The 17,862-nt window shown below is 35.4% G+C and overlaps 1 long non-coding RNA gene across 1 annotated transcript in view; it reads right to left on the bottom strand.

Annotated features, from left to right (window-relative positions):
* Positions 1–666: 666 nt before the first annotated feature.
* LOC106108265 overlaps positions 667–17,862 on the bottom strand; it is a 23,145-nt gene continuing 5,949 nt past the window's right edge. Inside the window, exon 3 of the long non-coding RNA XR_001225917.1 lies at positions 667–778. This is a non-coding gene — a long non-coding RNA (uncharacterized LOC106108265). The remainder of the gene's footprint in view (positions 779–17,862) is intronic.

The raw sequence follows: 17,862 nt of genomic DNA, 5'->3' as shown, positions 1-17,862 counted from the left end.
CCCTACATTGCAAAGATGTTAAAGCGGACTCTACCACTGTAAATCTTGTCAATGTTACGTAATTAACTTTCTAAAAAATAATTTAGCTCGTATATTGGATTCCCACCGATAATTTGGATAGCCTATATTTTTATTTCCCCGCTATAAGTTGGGTCACAACTTTTCCCACTCAAGTTACAAACAAGGCGTCCCCTTCCTGCCGCTTAACGAACTTAGTTGACCAACGCAAACCAATTAATGCTATTTATCCAAGTTATCTCTTACTATACGACGCAATTAGATTTTTATCTTTACATTTGTTATTGTAGACAGCTTTACTGTCTGATGTGTACAATATACTGACTAGTATTATAAATGCGAAAGTTTAGATAGATGGATGTTTGTTGGACTTTGCCGCCTGAACGGCTGAACGTATTACGATAAAATTTGGCATAGATTTAGGGTATAGTCTGGAAGAACGCATAGGATATTTAGTTTTGCTTTTTTAATTCCATCCGGACAGAGTCACAGGTGATAACTAGTAGTATCCAATTTATTTAGCCACTAAGTTTATTAGCCTAAGTAAGTCGTAAGTGTGTTTATTAAAACATTGTTTCAAAGACATTCTACATAATAAAGTTTGTTCTGTTAGTATAGTTTACAATAAACGGAAAATCTTACCTCGTCATCGAAGGCATCAGGGTCGGCCATCTTGTTTTAGTGAACGACGTGAAGTGGTCTCAGCGACTTTCTGACGTCACGACTTACTATACGCTCGCATTTTCATACTTTCTTTATCCTAGAAAAAAAACAATTGAATTGTTTCTAAAACATAAGTAATACTTATATAATAAGAGATTAAGGGCCTGTCCCACCAAATTGTAAATTGTCTAATAACAATCCAACGTGTAAAATATGTGATGGATCAGATTTTGTTCCCTTATGTCACAGTGAAGTCATTTTAAAGCTTCTCTATCAGTGGTGGGAAAGGCCCTATCTGTGTTACATCAATTTAAAACATGCAATTAGTAATATAGACCTTTTATACTGAAATCATTTAAGAATTACAAAGTTATAAAATGTATTTACAATTGACAAAAAAACACTAGATCTACTTAGAACATGACCTAATGCCGGCTACGTGTGCGCATAGCCAGGCCGCCCATAATAGGACAGTCGGGCTTGTCACTTAGCCCTCTTAAGATGCTGTTGGTACTCTCCCGAAATCTGCGTAAAAGAGAAGTCGTCCGCCTGCGCAGTATGGCGTTATAATATTCTAATTTCAGCGTGCCTCTTGACGTAAGCCTCCTCCATTTCCATTGATTTTTATAGTAGGCAACTCTCCTCTAATACGGGCCGTCAAAATCTGTTAATAACGATTTACTTATTTATGTAAATATTAATTAAGGAAACGAGGAGCATTCATTAAGGATTATTCGATTTGTCGGAAACATTAAGAAGTTTCTTAGATGAAAGGAAATCTTCTCAAAGCTCTAAGAATCTATGTATGGAGCAATGGATAAGGCTTTGAGATTTAATTAACGGATGCTAAAGGAAGCTAAGACGTTACTGAAACTGTATTCAGCTTTTATGTACATAAAGGATTTAATGTTCATAGTACATAAGGATTAAAAAGCGTATTACAAATGTAATTAAAGGTACAATAATGTTCACTTTATATTTATCATTTATCTCTTTTACTCTCATCTCAAAGCATATCTTTTGTCTCTCTCTTGTAACGCAACGCATACGTGACGCAATCCTAACTATTAAGCCGGACAAGTGACACTACAATAATCTTTTATTATTATTTTTTTATATCATAAGGTGGCAAACGACCAACTGAATCCGCCAAAATGGCGAAGCGACCGCTGCTCATAGACATCCGCAATTGCAGACGCGTTGCCCACCCTTATCCGACGGAGTAGACACACATGAAGAGGATATTTCCCCTTCCTATGCATCTCCTCCACCGTCAAATCCACTTCCCCTTCCCATACTCTCCTTATGACAAAAGGGTGGTAGAGAGAAAGGGACTTAAATAAGGCCTCCGGTACCACACTCATCAGACGAAACACGGAACTGATTCCATTTCACCCCTGTCTTCTGTGTGGTCGTGGTTTAACACCGGGCGTGCCGGCCCGCTCGTGCTAAGATGGTAAAGCGGGCACTACCACTGTTAATTATTAAGAGTATTGCTGTCTCTATTATCATATAGACTTAATAGAGTGTGAGAAAGAGAAGTCGACACTATGTACTCGTATTTCGGCAATGTTAAAACTGGCCTTAAATGAACGACAACCCTCTCCTTGTAAAACTAAAACAAGGTTATTAAAGTGGGCGAACGCCGGCATTTCCTTAAGTCTTTTTAATTAAATTTCCTCTATATTTAATCTGTGGCCGACTTTGTGCGGGACTTAAATTAATTTAGCTCCGCTTTACCGCGGAAAATGAATTTAAAGGGGGCACCAAGTTGTGCGGGGAAATTACAAAGTTCCACCGATAGAGGCTCTCGAAACGATTTTCCACTTCAATGCGAAGGTAAACTTTCCACTACATAGATACATTTTATTCAACGTAATTCTGTACGTATAAAATGCAATTTAAATAGACATTTAGTTTTATACTAACTTCTGATTGTGACTTCGTCCGCCCGAAATAAAATAAAACTTAGTTGCTAATATGTTCTAAATCTGTACAGCATTTTATCAAGATCCGTTGAGCCGCTTTAGAAATATGTAGTAAACATCCATCCATCCAAATTGTCGCATTTATATTAAGTACGTTTTTCTTCTCTTATGTATTAATTAAATCCATGTATATAAAAACTTTGAGTTGTAGAATAACATTTTTTTAAATTAATAAATAGAAGGCATGCCACGAAAATTTTCGAGAAAGTATACATATGTTATCGACAATTTTTTCTAAAGGGTAGCACTAATATTCAATGATGTTACCAATACTTTCTCGGAAATTTTCGTGTTAACCCCTTGTTTGGAATACTATATGGATACTTATTATTTAAAATAAATTACAGTTCTTTTAACTTCCTATTCTAGAAAGAAATAACAATATCTAAAGACATCAAAAGGCATGTTTTATAGCGTTAAAATTTGACCCAGATTGTTGCAGCAATCTTTAGAGAATCAAGATGTTCCCGATTGTAATCCACCGAGTCACAGGGATAATTTTAATATTCCCCTCGACCTCTAATATTTCAAACTGTACAGACAAAAGATTTTCTCTAAGTAGATGGTTAGAGAACATTTTGATAGTCATTTGTTTTATCGTTTCAATTTACACAAAAACAATGAATAAAGACAATTCTAATTTTATATCCCAGATATATTTTAGATACGCTTTTTTGGCTCCACGATCCTCTCCCATTCTCATCAGGTGGCCCAGCCAACGAAATCTCTGGGCTTTGACTTCGCCTATGATGTTTGGCTCCCCCACCAGCCTTTCTATTTCCAGGTTGTATCGGGCGCGTATCTCGGAATACCGATTTGCCGCCGATCCTTCGGCCGGCCCAGATACCGCTGGCGAGATACCGCTGGCCGTAGAGCTGGACCTGCGCGAGCTAGAGTCGTTCGACTGGCAGGCGACAACGCAGGACAGAGGACGCTGGCGCTCTCTCGTGTCGGAGACCAAGACCCACTTTGGGTCGCTGCGCCAACGCAGTAAGTAAGTAAGATATATTTGAGAGGTTTTAAAAGATAGATATGAGAATTATATTTTAAAGCCATGTTTTTAAACTACATACTGATATTATAAAGAGGAAAGATTTGTATTTTTGTATAGATTGAAATGACTCAAAAACTACTGGGCCGATTTTAAAAATTCTTTCACAGTTACAAAGGTAATTTATCTGTCTGTAACAAAAACCTTTTTATTATTTTATAATTTCACCCAGACAAAGTCGCGAGCTACAGCTAGTGTTAAATAATTTCAGATCGATTCAGAGATAAGAACATGTAACAAGCTTCAAGTAGAGCCAAGTTAGAGCAAGTTAATTTAACTTAACATAACTGTGCCAAGTTGCTTATCTTAAGTCTAATACGTCTGTACATGATGTTACTATGAACTAGCTTTCAACCGCGAGTCTGTTCGCGTGGAAATTAAAAAACAAGTAACTTATGTGTTCTTCCAGACTATCCTCTACTTCTATGCCAAATTTCATTGATATCCGTTCAGAAGTTTAGACTACAAACTCTAACAAACATCATCATCATCAACTTGCCCTTATCCCGTATGTAGGGTCGGCACAGCATGTGCTCTCCATCTCTATCAGCCGTATCTGAATCCACTCCTTTCTTAAGCATATCCTCTTTCACACAATCCATCCATACTTTCTTCGGTCTTCCTCTTTGTAGCCATCCACATTCATTCTTAATACTTTCTGGTTTATGTCCCCATCGTCTAAACTCTAACATCCATCCATATAAACTTCGTATTTATAATATTAGTTATTCTCTATTTAAAAAGGTAGATAATAAGATTTTGTTAAGGTTACTCTAGAAACCCACATTTAAAATACAATTTCTCTTTGTTAAAAACCAACCGACCTTTCCATTACACTAAAAGTTACTATTATTTTTAAAACTTCCCGAAATTTCTTTAATTTAAAGTTAAAATTACACTAAAGAAAAAGTTTATAAAACCGTGAGCAAATTGAGCAGGTTTCGTCATTTCGGTACCGAAGTTTACGTAACCTTTGCTTAAAAAACATATAATCTTTTCTTCATTAGAAAAAGTTTTAAATAGTTACCCATTTAGTATATAGATTCTAATGAAATCTTAAGTGACTCCCTTAGTGACCATTTAACCTTGACCATTTGACCTTCAGTTCGACAATTTCAGTCAGTAGTTTAAGATGTTACATACAGACAATCCAACTTTATTACATGTATAGTCTTTTGCTCGTAACTCCATTCGCGTGGAATTAAAAAATAGCCTAAGTATTTTTAAAGAACTGTGGTCTACATCTATTATAAATATCATCGAGATTCGTTGCACTATATAGGCTACAAACTTAAACAAACCTCCATACATCTAATCGCATTTGTAATATTACTAAGAGCGGGCGCACATTTTTGACTAAACTATTGCAACTGTTGTGCGATTGTCGATTGTTTCGCTGCCTTCAACTGTTTAGTTGCACAACTCGAGTAGTCCACCATATAAACTCATAGGAATCAAAGCGAGACTACACAGTTGTGCGATATTTAAATCAAAGGTGTCTCTAAGATAATACTCATACAATTCACGGTGCCTTACAATGCTTGTCAAATGTCTCAATGAAGCACTAAGGTGTCTCGACGTGTCTCAGTGAAAAGGGACGTGTTCCGCTCCGTTGGACCCATTCAGGACATATTGTGATCCTTCAAAGTGACGCGGATCGCTAAAAGCGTTCGCAATGGATACCATTAATCTAAGATAGACCTTTTTGTCGTAAAAAAATATTAATGTAACAAAATAGTATATAGTTTATCAATGTTACTTTTTGAATATACTTCAAAGGAGGTTATCAATTCGTTGCTCAAGCTTTTTACAAAAAGGTCATCATCATCTCCCCTGCCTTATCCTACTCCCGAGTCGGCGCACCGGGTTTTCGTCCTCCAAATAACTCTATCCGTCATCTCAGTCATCACTCCCTTCTTTCACGCAATCCATCTCTTTCTAGGTCTACCTCTACAAAAAGGTAATCTCATTTTATAAAATATAAAAAAAAACGCCGAGTCTCGCTTCGTTTACAAAAATATGTTAGATGTCATGAAAACCTAGTCACATTAGTGTATTATGAAGCTTTGGTATTAATACGGCGTCTTTAATCTTTAAAAAAAAATATATAAAAATACATTTATTGTTGTCACAAAAACAGTTTCTTATGAGCTAAATAAGAAAAAAGTTAAATCGACAACAATGGGCTGCAGGCTCAGCGTGGACCGCATGATCTAAGCCATGCGGAGCTGGTTTTCAGCCTGTCCTGGAGGGCAGCGTTGCGACAGTTCAGTGGTGCCCATCACGTGCAGCAGTCAGAGAAAATATCTTCAAATTAAAACACGTCATTCTCGAGAGGTTTGCTTAAGTTTAGATAGAAATGGGACTAATAACAAGGTTTACTTTTAAAATGATGCGGCCATGGAAGCCTAGACTTAATAATAAATGCCAATTGAAATCTAGTTTATATGATATCTAACACATTTTTGTAGGGGAAGCGAGACTCGGTAGTTTATTTTTATAGTTTTATGGGATACTAGCTTTCGCCCACGACTTCGTCCGCGTGAAATTAAAAAAAACAAAATTGAGTAGCCTATGCGTTCCTCTAGACTATCATCTACATCTATACCAAATTTAATTGAAATCCGTTCAGCTGTTTAGACTACAAGCCCTAACAAACATCCATCAATCTAAACTTTCGCATTTATAATATTAGTAAGATTTCTAAGGACCTAAAGCAACAGCTCTCTTGCATGTAAGCTAGAATGTGCCTAGAAAGTACTCTTACATTATTCAGATAATTTGCATTATGAAAAAAAAAGTATCATTCGAAAATATTAACAGCTTAGCGACAGCAAAGCTAATTAACGTTAACTGAACAAAAATTAGCGTCAACTACAAACGGTTATCAAAAACGGTTACTTGACACAATTATCCCGCCCGCTGTAGATTGGCCGCTAATCTAGTTGCGCTCTAAAAACTAGGGCCAACTCGATCTCCTAAACTACATTTGCCTGCCAAGTTTATTTTAGAGCTAATCTGATACCCTTAATAAGAATGCTTTATTACATGTGAAAATAATTCCGCACATGTAAACTTATAGAGAAAATGCCATACTAGCTTTCGACTACAGCTCCATTCGCGTGATATTTAGGAAAGAATATATTCTACATCTATGCCGAATTTCATCGAGATCCATTTAGCAGTTTAAACTTCAAGCTCTAGTAAATATGTAAATAGAACTTTTTAATCTCTTTCAACTGAAAAATGGGTTATCCGAGTTGTTTTATGTATGTAGGTACTATCGAGAAAATTGTTAATGTTCACATTTAAAGCAACAATCATTTGTTAGTATTGTATGACAACGACGTAGAAAAAAAACATAAATTAAATGTTCCATAAAAAAAATGTCGGTCCGTAATATGTGACTAATTTCTTTTTTAATATTATCATTGTTGTCCAAAGCATTACTACATAATTGGTTTATAATTTCTACGTAGAGACGGAGTTTGTCTTGTTGCAAGGAACAATGGACTTTTGCTGTAAGTGGAACACCGTAGATTACCGGGACTGTACCATAAAATGCCTCAACAACATAAATGCAAACACGTAAATGTGATACTGCATTATACGTGTGTAGAAGGCATTACAACCTTGAAAAACATTTCAACGTGTTCACATAATTAAAATTTGAAAAGAAAACTTTCAAAAGACGAAACAGGAGTGTTCATTAAAATGCAGCAAACGTCGACCTAATTCTGGGCGTTTCTATTTGCTAGCTGGCTGCCGACGCAGTCGACATACCGGTATAGTAACATTCACACTTAATGGCGGCTTGTATTAGCGAGCAGGTTTACCCAGCCCTAAAAATAGCAACATATAGATATCGCTAATCGTAAAAATGAAGGAAAACACTAGAATATAAAAACAATAACCTATATTTCCACACCCATCAGCTATCTTGCCGTTAAAATACCATCAAAATCCAGTCGGTGCAGAAATTACTCAGAACAAAGAGTCTTGGAGACAGACAAGAATTTTAAAAAGTGTATATTTGTTGTCAGAAACACTAATATATCATCTACAGTGGTAGTGCCCACTTTAACATTTTAGCACTGCAGGGCCGGCACGCCCTGTGTAATACCACGACCACACAGCAAACAGGCGTGAAATGGAAGCCGTTCCGTGTTTCGTCTGATGAGTGTGGTGCCGGAGGCCTAATTTAAGTCCCTTTCTCTTTACCACCCTTTTCTTATAAGGAGAGGTTGGGAAGAGGAAGTGGATTTGTAGGAGATGCATAGGAAGGGAAAATATCCTCTTTATGTGTGTCTCCTCCTCCGTCGTATAAGGGTAGGCAAAGCATCTGCAATTGCGGATGTCAATGGGCAGCGGTCGCTTCGCCATTTTGGCGGTTTCAGGTGGCCGTTTGCTCGTTTGCCACCTTATATTATGAAAGAAAAAACGTTAAAATTTTGTTTTTGTTTATTTATTTCATTATGCACGTAATCTTAAATTAAATCACGAGCTACCATAAAGTTTGGATTGAACTGTACCACGCGCGGTAGGAAACACATCTGACCTCTACACCTTTCAACACTGTCAAAGAGTTCTTTCTTTCAATGCCGTTCAAATGTACTGTAGAAATGGAAAGTTATTTTTTAACCAACAAACGAACAAAGGAAATCAGCTTCTGCGTTGTCTATAGGTTTATTTTAAGATTAAAAATAATAAATTAATTGCCAAACACATTTTTATATTAAATTCCTCAAATCTAAGGTGGTTTCGATTAAGCAACAATCATCTTTTAATTTCTTAAAATTAATACAAATAAACTTCAACATACATAAAAAAATACTTAATCCTAGTTACATGAATTAGTAGATATTTCTAATTGTCATTTTTCGGTTAACTTAAATACGTCGGAAATTACTTCAAATATCAAACATTTGCTTGAATATTTCCGTAAAACCAACACACGAGTACCATGTTGAATACATCAGCAAAAACTACGAGGATTGCGAATTCTACGAGAGCGGAGCGCGCCTGAGTACCGCTCATATTGATAGGATTATGCAAAAAGGATCCGCAGACAATATTTTCCATTTGCAATGAAAACCAAGCAAAGGGAAGCTTTTGTCAACCGTTGCGGTCACACGGCGTGAAATTGAGAGCGGAGTTATGGAAAATAAACATTTATATTTAGTATAAATACAAACCATATTAAGCTTACTACTATTATATAAAACTAGCGTTCGCTCGCGACTCCGTCCGCGCGTAACTTAGAAAACAAATGCAAGTAGCCTATGTGTTCTTCCAGACTATCCCTTACATCTATACCAAATGTTATCGAAATCAGATCCGTTTAGGCAACAAACTCTAACAAACATCCATCCATCCAAACTTTCGCATTTATAATATTAGTATGAAGTATAATAACTAGCTGTTGCTGCGACTTCCCTCTTGAGAAATTTAATAAAATTGTAAAGATATAGCCTATGTTACTCAGAGATAACATAGCTTTGAAATGATGCAAGAATTTTTTAAATCGGTTCTGTAGTTTTTGAGTTGTTACAATATATACAAAAATACAAAAATGTAAACCTTCTTTCTAATACTTGTAAAGATTAGTATGAATAATATTCGATTACAAATCTAATGAGAAAGGACAAAGAGACATAATTTAAACTTCGAAGTTATATAAAAATGCATTTAGAATACGAAAATTCTGCTTTTAAGGCACATTTTTATACTTAATGGTGAGGCGCTAAATAAGTTTTTTCGTTGAAAAAATGTTTAAAAGTTACACGAACGATTGCGGACGCATTTACAGATGCAAGTTGCGCTGGCGAGCTGCCAACAAACTCACAACTTGTGTCACGTTTAATCAACATTTAGCACCATCAGTGGAACGAGTAAACTATTTGATATTTACAGTCACTAAATACGTAACATTATAGATAATTACTTACAGAAATTACCTATTTGATGTTCTCGTACATATAGACAGGGCTAGGTTAAGCGCTACCAGCATCCTGACCAATATTTCTATTGTTGCCCATTTTTTAACATGACTTAAGGGTAACATCTATACTAATATAATAAAGTGTAAACACACACTTCTTTGTTGCCTAAGATGTCAGCAATTACAGCATATTTTCGAACAACTCTTTTTTTAATAAAAAGCCCTACAGTTACGTTACGCTGTAGGCTATATATTTTAACGCTGTTAAACTAAGGTGTAAATATTTTGGATAAAAACCCTAATTTGGGAAAGAGACTATAAGTTGCAGCCAACATCAAGGAAGTAAGGTTGTCATCATGTCATGTCATTTTGACATTTGTAATTGATAATATGACAAATGTAGTGTGTGCTAGTTGTTAGCAAGTCCTGTGTCGCTCCTTTCTGTCCAGCGGCTTGGGCGAACCCTGGTACTATATTTACAGTATAATGTACCAGAATTGCCGACTAAAGTGAAATATAAACGATCAGGTAATAATTAAAAGCAATTAACTGTGTAAAACTAGCCTATCTTTATTCGTAGACACATTTAAAAGCTGCTCCCAATTAGTTATTATTCTGTATCTCTGCGTACAGAACGTTTAAAAGATTGCAACTTTTATGATCGAACACCGACAGATTCCCCGACTGTACTTGTCACACCGTGAGCTAATTTTACGCAAACGCTTTGACATTAATGTTATATCAACTTGATATCGCTGCTTTATTTTGCACTTTTCACTCGGGTTTTAATCAATAAGTAGCTTTCCCCGCGACTCCGTTCACGTGGAATTAAAAAAATAAAAGTGAGTAACCTATGTGTTCTTCCAGACTATCCTCTACATCCATGCCAAATTTTATTAACATCCGTTCAGCAGTTTAGGCTACAAACTCTAACAAACATCCATCCACCTAACAGTCGCATTTACAATATTAGTATGATGAAACAACATTGAATTTACAATATCTAGTATTTTCAAGAAAGAATACAAGCTAATGAACATTGTAAGAAATAAAGTACAATATTAAACTAGAACTTGGCGAAATTCAAACTCAGGACCTACAGGTACAAGTCGAGTGTAACCCCTAAACCACCGAGGCTATTAAAATGATTTAACTAAATACATTTGCAATTTCATGGAGTCTATTAAGTTTTTGTTGTCATTAACAACGCACAGAGTTCAGTGGGATAAAGCATTACGTAACTTGGCGCTGGAATTTAATTATTTTAACACAAACGATCCCAAATTCGAGTAAACAATGAACTGTTAAGTGATTTCAATTAAAGTTTTCTATTTCACAAAGAATTTCAAATTATTATACCTCAATATACATCCAATTAAGCGAAAAAATTAATAGAACTTTTACATTTTTTTATCAAAAAAAGGTAAAGGGAAACGCGGAAGATAACACAAAGGATGGGAAAATGACATAAAAAAGGCTGCAGGAGTGACCTGGTCAAGAAAGGCTAAAAGAAGGGAAGAATTTGGAAGAGGCCTTTGTCCAACTAGGGCACACAGATAATAAATAACAAATCAAACAAAACGAAAAAAGTTATAATAAAATTCAATTTATGTAATGTGGCAGTAATTATTATTATTAATAGAACTTTTAACTTATATTCAATAATATTTGTTAATGAATAAAAAATGTTTTTTTAAAAAAAATAAGATGATTTTGCCTAACGTCGCATAAACGCGTCCTGCCTTAAGCTGATCATGGCGAAATTAATAAAAATCGAATGACTTACTTATTTTATATATTCCCTTTTCTTAGACAAGAATAGACAATAAAATTGACATAAACAAACAGCTATATACCACAGAAGTACTCCTTAGTCTGACAAGCAAAGATTAGCAATAACTGGCTGTTGCTCACGACTTCGTCTGCGTGAAATAAAAATAAAGCGTATGCTACTCATTAATAACGTAGCTTTTTGTTGGTGAAATAATTTTTGAAATCTCCCAGTTCTTTTTGAGTTATTTGAATACATACAAAAATACAAATGCTTCCTGTTTATAATTTTGTTATAGATAAAATATATTCGTTCATATAAATCAAGGTACAAAAGTATGCAGTTTAAATAAACCGCAACGCAGCTGCAAGCAGTAACTCCGCACACTTATCTTTTTAACGACTTAACTTTTGCTGCAGGAAGTTAACTGCTTAATAAAATTGGGTTAAGCTAAACTAGAATATTTGCGAACTGCGTATGTTTTTTTCTGTAGGTAAAATACAGCAGATTTTAACGACTGTAGAAAGATTTTAGGGTAAAATAGTTTGAAAGGTTTGTACACTAGATGGCACTAGTTAGGGGTCGGTTAACAAATAGTAATTGAATTGAAGTGCAAATCGAACGGTTGCGGATTTTGTTTACATGTCATTAGCATATCCCGTTTGTGTCGCGACGGGGAAATGTTGGAAGCAAATATTTGATCAAACATGACAAATATTTGACAAATAAATTAATAGATTTAAGAACGAATAAATATGAAAACAATTTCAATTGTAACCAGCTGTTGCCTGCAAACTTCGTTAGCGCAAATATGGACCACCCGTTACACCATTTTGACAGCTCGGAATTAAAAAAAGTAGCCTATATATGCCCGTCTGTGTCAGCTACCCTTCAGTGAAAGTCCAGTAGATATCGGTGCAGGTGTTTCGGAGATAACCCGAAACAAACACAGCTTACGGAAAGACAGGCGGACAGATAAAAAAAAAGTTAAACGCGTTTTTCGTTATCAGCAACTCAAATACATCATCTTCCCGAAGTCTGGAATTTTTCTTTTGATATTACGAACGGGCATCCCAATTTTATTATATGTACAGGTGATTTAGTGGAGCTTTAAAGCACAACTGTGTAATTTTTCAAAAAAGTGAAGTTTCCACTTTTTAAATCGTCCATTAGAGACTGCTTTAGTGATCAATTGACTCTGAGTATAGAAGTTATGTTAGTCATATTAACGTTATAAATGCGAAAGCTTGAATGGATAGATGTTTGTTACTTCCTAACCCAAAGCTTAACGAATCTCGATGAAATTTAGCACAGAATTAGACATGCACACTCTTGAAGAACACATAGGTTAATTAATAAGCTTACAAAGTCAAATCTGTATAACAGACTGTTATTGGTACAATGACTCCAAAAATTAAACAAAAAAGTGGGCCTCACCTGCAAGCACTACTTTCGAATAAAAAAAAGGATTATCAAAATCGATCCTAGCGGCGGAGTTATGCCGTAACACACATAAAAATAATAAAAAAGTACAGACGACTTGAGTACCTCCTTCTTTTGGGAAGTCGGTCAAAAAGTACAGACGACTTGAGTACCTCCTTCTTTTGGGAAGTCTGTCAAAAAATAGAAGCCATGGTTCTATTGATAGAATGAAAGCGCGATCAACAAAATCATGCCATTAATAAACTTGAAGTCCTTTGTGAAGGGCTATCGAAGGGTAAAGTGTATTCGCTTGAGAGATCACTTCACTTCGATCGCAACAGGTGAGCGCTGAGCTTTATTCGTAGAGGAAGTGCCGAGGACGTTAAACACACTTTGATAAAAGTAAGGTTCCTTTTGTTATTTTTACATAATAGAATTCTTTACAGTTTGATGGCTTTGTTTTAATAATGTATTTCTAATAATAGACTGGGTAGGGAAAGAAATCTTTCCGTTCGTCCCCTTTGTTGATTTGAGTAGGCAACAAACACATCTGCAAATGCGTACTATGAGCTTGTCGTGTCGCTTTGGCAAACTTTGGTTTCCACTAGAACGTTTATTATCTTATATCATAAAAAAGTAACTTCGAAATTGTTAGTTTTACTCGAACTTTTTAACTTCTGTTCGTTGTTGGCAAATATCATCTATTGCTCATGACTACGTTCGCGTGAAATTTAAAAAAAAAGACATTAGGTATGGCTTATGTTACTAAGAGGTAGTTTTTTAATAGTGTAAGAGTTTTTAAAACCGACCCAGTAGCTTTTACGTGAATCAAATACATACAAAATTGCAAATCTTTCCTCTTTATAATATTACTAAATGTTGCTCGCGACTTCGCGTTTTTGAGATTAAAATAGTAGTGAAAATATAGCCTTTGTTACTCACTGATAACGTATCTTTTTAATGATTAAAGAATTTTTGAAATCGGCCCAGTAGTTTTTGAGTTATTTCAATACATACAAAGATCCAAAAATACAGATATTTCTTTATAATAGTACTAGCTGTTCCCGTGCGACTTCATCCGCATAAAATTACGAAAGTTTTATTTTATTGTTTACATCTGTCAAATTATCAATTACAAATGTCAGAATGACATGACATGATGACAACCTTGCTCGATGTTGGCAGCAACTTATGGTATCTTTCCCACATTAAGGTTTTTATCCAAAATATTTACCCCTAAGTTTAATAGCGTTACAATATATAGCCTAAAACGTGACGCAAGTGTAGGACTTTTTTAAAAGAAACAATTATTCAAAAATATACTGTAATTGCTGACATCTTAGTCAACAAAGAAGTGTGTGTTTACGCTTTACCATAATAGTATAGATAGACATAAAAAAAACTTTATAGCTATACTTTTACCATTACACAAATTGTATGTAAATATATAAACGGTCTACAAATACGTTACTAAATTGCCTTTTATTTACGGCGAAGTAGATTTATCGCCGCTCGGAAGTTGTAACTGGCTATTTATTATCAGGACCACGCGAAGTGACGTTTCCTCCGCTGGTTACTGTTCCTATTGATTACTGTCGACAACGTTAAGTATACATTTACATAACTCAGTAGTTAGTGTGAAAGAAGATGAAAATTTACCGCTAGTATTCGCTCTACCAAATCTAGAAGTAAATTTACAATATTGCAAAAATTCGAAATACTAAAATTTAGTAAGTGGTCTTAAATAATCTAACATTTGGTATGTTTTATAATCTATACCGATATTAAAAAGAGGAAAGATCTGTATTTTTGGATCTTTGTATGTATTTAAATAATTCAAAAACTACTCGGCCGATTTGATTAAATCTTTCACCATTAAAAAGGTAATTTATCTGTAAGTAACATAGGCTATATTTTTATTTTTAATTAGAAGGAGACGTAGTCGTGAGCGACAGCTAGTCTATATTAATATTATTTTTTGCATGTATTGAAATAACTCAAAAACTACTAGGCTGAATTTAAAAATTCTTTCACCGTCAGAAAGGTCATTTATCAGTGAGTAACATAGGTTATTTCATGAGAGCGAAGTCGCGAGCAACAGCTAGTGTTTCCTATTTTCAATTCACTTTATCTCAAATTTCTCCTAATTTGGATGGAAATATAAAATACTCCTGATAACGCTATTTTAAGAAGGGAAAGTTTCATAATTGGGTTTAAATTTTCCTAACAACGACTTAGGGTCCTAGAAACAATCGAACCTTTGGCATTAGTGATCTTAGTCCCCTAAATAGGGGCCAAATTGCCCCTTTCTCATATAAAAATGAACAGCTTTATATTTCATCCACACTACAAAAACAAAAACAATCTCGTTACAATCTGTAAACGTACGGATTGCAGTGAAACAGTGGCTTTGATGCAGCCGTTTCCGGTTGTCAGATTGTTCTGTAGAACGGTTCATGATTGCATTTTGTTACGTATGGAACAATGCTAATGGAAATTCTGAGAATTTTATATAAACGTTCAAAGCATCTTCTGTGACTAAACTATCGCACAACAGTCGTGCGATTGTCGATTGTGCAGTCAATCCAACTGTTTAGTTGCACTATTGAAAATCGAGTAGTGCACCTCCATATAAGCTCATAGGAATCAAAGCGGGACTAAACAGCGCGATCTTACTATGTTCGAAGTATTGATAACATTTCTTAAAAGAACCTAAGATAAGGGATTTTTTTTACATTTATAAAAATTCAATACACATTAGATTGTCAGAGGAAGTTTGAAAGTAGCGCCAGTGGTGGAGAAATTGAGAAGCAAAAGGTTAGCGTGGTATGGACATGTTATGTGACGAGATGGGGACATAAACCAGAAAGTGTTAAGAATGAATGTGGCTACAAAGGAACAGGAAGACCGAAGAAAGTATGGATGGTTTGTGTGAAAGACGATATGCTTAAGAAAGGAGTGGATTCAGATATAACGGCTGATAGAGATGTATGGAAGAGCAGCACATACTGTGCCGACCCTCCGTAAGGGATAAGGGCAAGTGGATGATGATAAAAATTCAATGCACATAGGTAGTAATAAATAAGTAATTCAATCATACTTCATACTAATATTATAAATATGAAAGTTTAGATGGATGTTTGTTAGAGTTTGTAGCCTAAACTGCTGAACGGATTCCTATGAAATTTGATATAGATGTAGAGGATTGTCTGAAAGAACATATAGGCTACTTTTATTTTTTTAATTCCACGCGGACGTAGTCTCGGGCGAAAGCTTGTTATAAATATGGTAACATACATTATAGGTAGCGACAGGTTTCCTTATGAATTATTCATAACAGTCGAATTCATGAAGACATGACAAATAAATTGATTTACGATTTATCTGTTTCAACAATTGATTTGTGGTATCTCTTTTACGACGTACTTTACAATCAGATTTATGAAAGCAGTAAAACTTTTCGAACATAAAAATAGTAACTCTGTTATTTGTTTTTTTTATAATATAAGATGGCAAACGAGCAAGCGACCTTATCCACCGAAATGGAAAGCGAGCACTGCCCTTAAACATCCGCAATTGGAGATGCGTTGCCTACCCTTAATTATGAAGGAGAAGCACATAAAGAGGACATTTCCCCTTTCTATGCGTCTCCTCCACCGTCAAGTGCACTTTTCCTTCACATCCTTTCCTCTTAAGAAAAGGGTGGAAAGGGAAAGGGACTAAAATTAAGCCTCCGGCATCACACTCATCAGACGAAACGCGGAATTACTCCCACTTCACACCTGTCTTCTGTGTGGTCGTGGTATTCCATCAGGTGAGCCGGCCCATTCGAGCCAAAATGTTAAACCGGGCTCTACCACGATTGTGGTAAACAGGCTACAAAGTTTTTTTTTTAATTCCTCGTGGATAGAGTAGCGGGTGAAAGCCAGTAATAACATATAATATAGGATAATATTGAGCGTATATTTTGTGTACTGGCAATTTCTCGGTCGTCAAGTTACGCAACACGGCTGAGCAATCGATTACATCAATAATTCATGAGTGATTTAGCTCCGAGCCGCGCGACTCCAAACTTATTGATGCCACAAAACAATTATTATTGTTTTCCGTTAACATAATATGCATCAAATACATTTTTTTTAAAGAATGTAAAAGACAAAAGATACGAGAATATTAAAAAAAGGAATATTATATGTAAAGAGAATTTAAGAGTGAAACAGGCGTGAAGTGGAAGCAATTCGGCTTTACGTCTGACAAGTGTGGTGCCGGAGGTCTAATATTAGTCAATTTCCCTTTCCACCCTTTTCTTAAGAGGAAAAGATGGGAAGTCAAAAGTGAATATGACGGTGGAGGAGACGCATAGGAAGGGGAAATGTCCTCTTTATGTGCGTCTCCTCCTCCGTCAATTAAGGGTAAGCAACGCATCTGCCATATCGGATGTTTATGAGCAACGGTCGCTTTCCATTTCGGTGGATTCAGGCCGCTTGCTCGTGCCACCTTATATTATAAAAAAAAAAATTGTTAAAAAAAAATTGAATGACGCGTCACGATTAGGCGGTTTACATGAGAGAGATAGAAGATACGAATAAGATAAGAGGTAAAAGAGAGAGCATTATAAAAATAGGCGACATAGGTAAATTCACTATATTGAAAGACAACGCTATCGCAAAATCGATTATGTGTATATATTTCCATTAAGTCTTAATTAAAATAAATTACAAGACAAACGCCAATCCCCGTGGAATCGAACCTCGTAAATTGCTTAAAGTTCAAATAACTCCGTACATTAGTCACGGGCTTCGGAAACTGCCCCGTAATTTCCTGAATTTAAAAATCTATATTGAAAACAAGAGTGGTTTCTAATCACAAATCCAAAATAAAATATCTACAATCTATACATTTCAGACTTCCAGAAGATGATGAATTCGCACATATTTTTTTTTGTCTGTCTGTCCGTCTGGACCGCCTGGTCCGTCTGGACCGTCTGGACGCACATATTTTTTTTTGT

The sequence above is a fragment of the Papilio polytes genome, unplaced genomic scaffold, assembly GCF_000836215.1.
Source record: "Papilio polytes unplaced genomic scaffold, Ppol_1.0 DF821733.1, whole genome shotgun sequence".
Classification (NCBI taxonomy): domain Eukaryota; kingdom Metazoa; phylum Arthropoda; class Insecta; order Lepidoptera; family Papilionidae; genus Papilio; species Papilio polytes.
The sequence above is the reverse complement of the archived record's forward strand: the minus strand, read 5'-3'. Positions and strand labels throughout refer to the sequence as shown.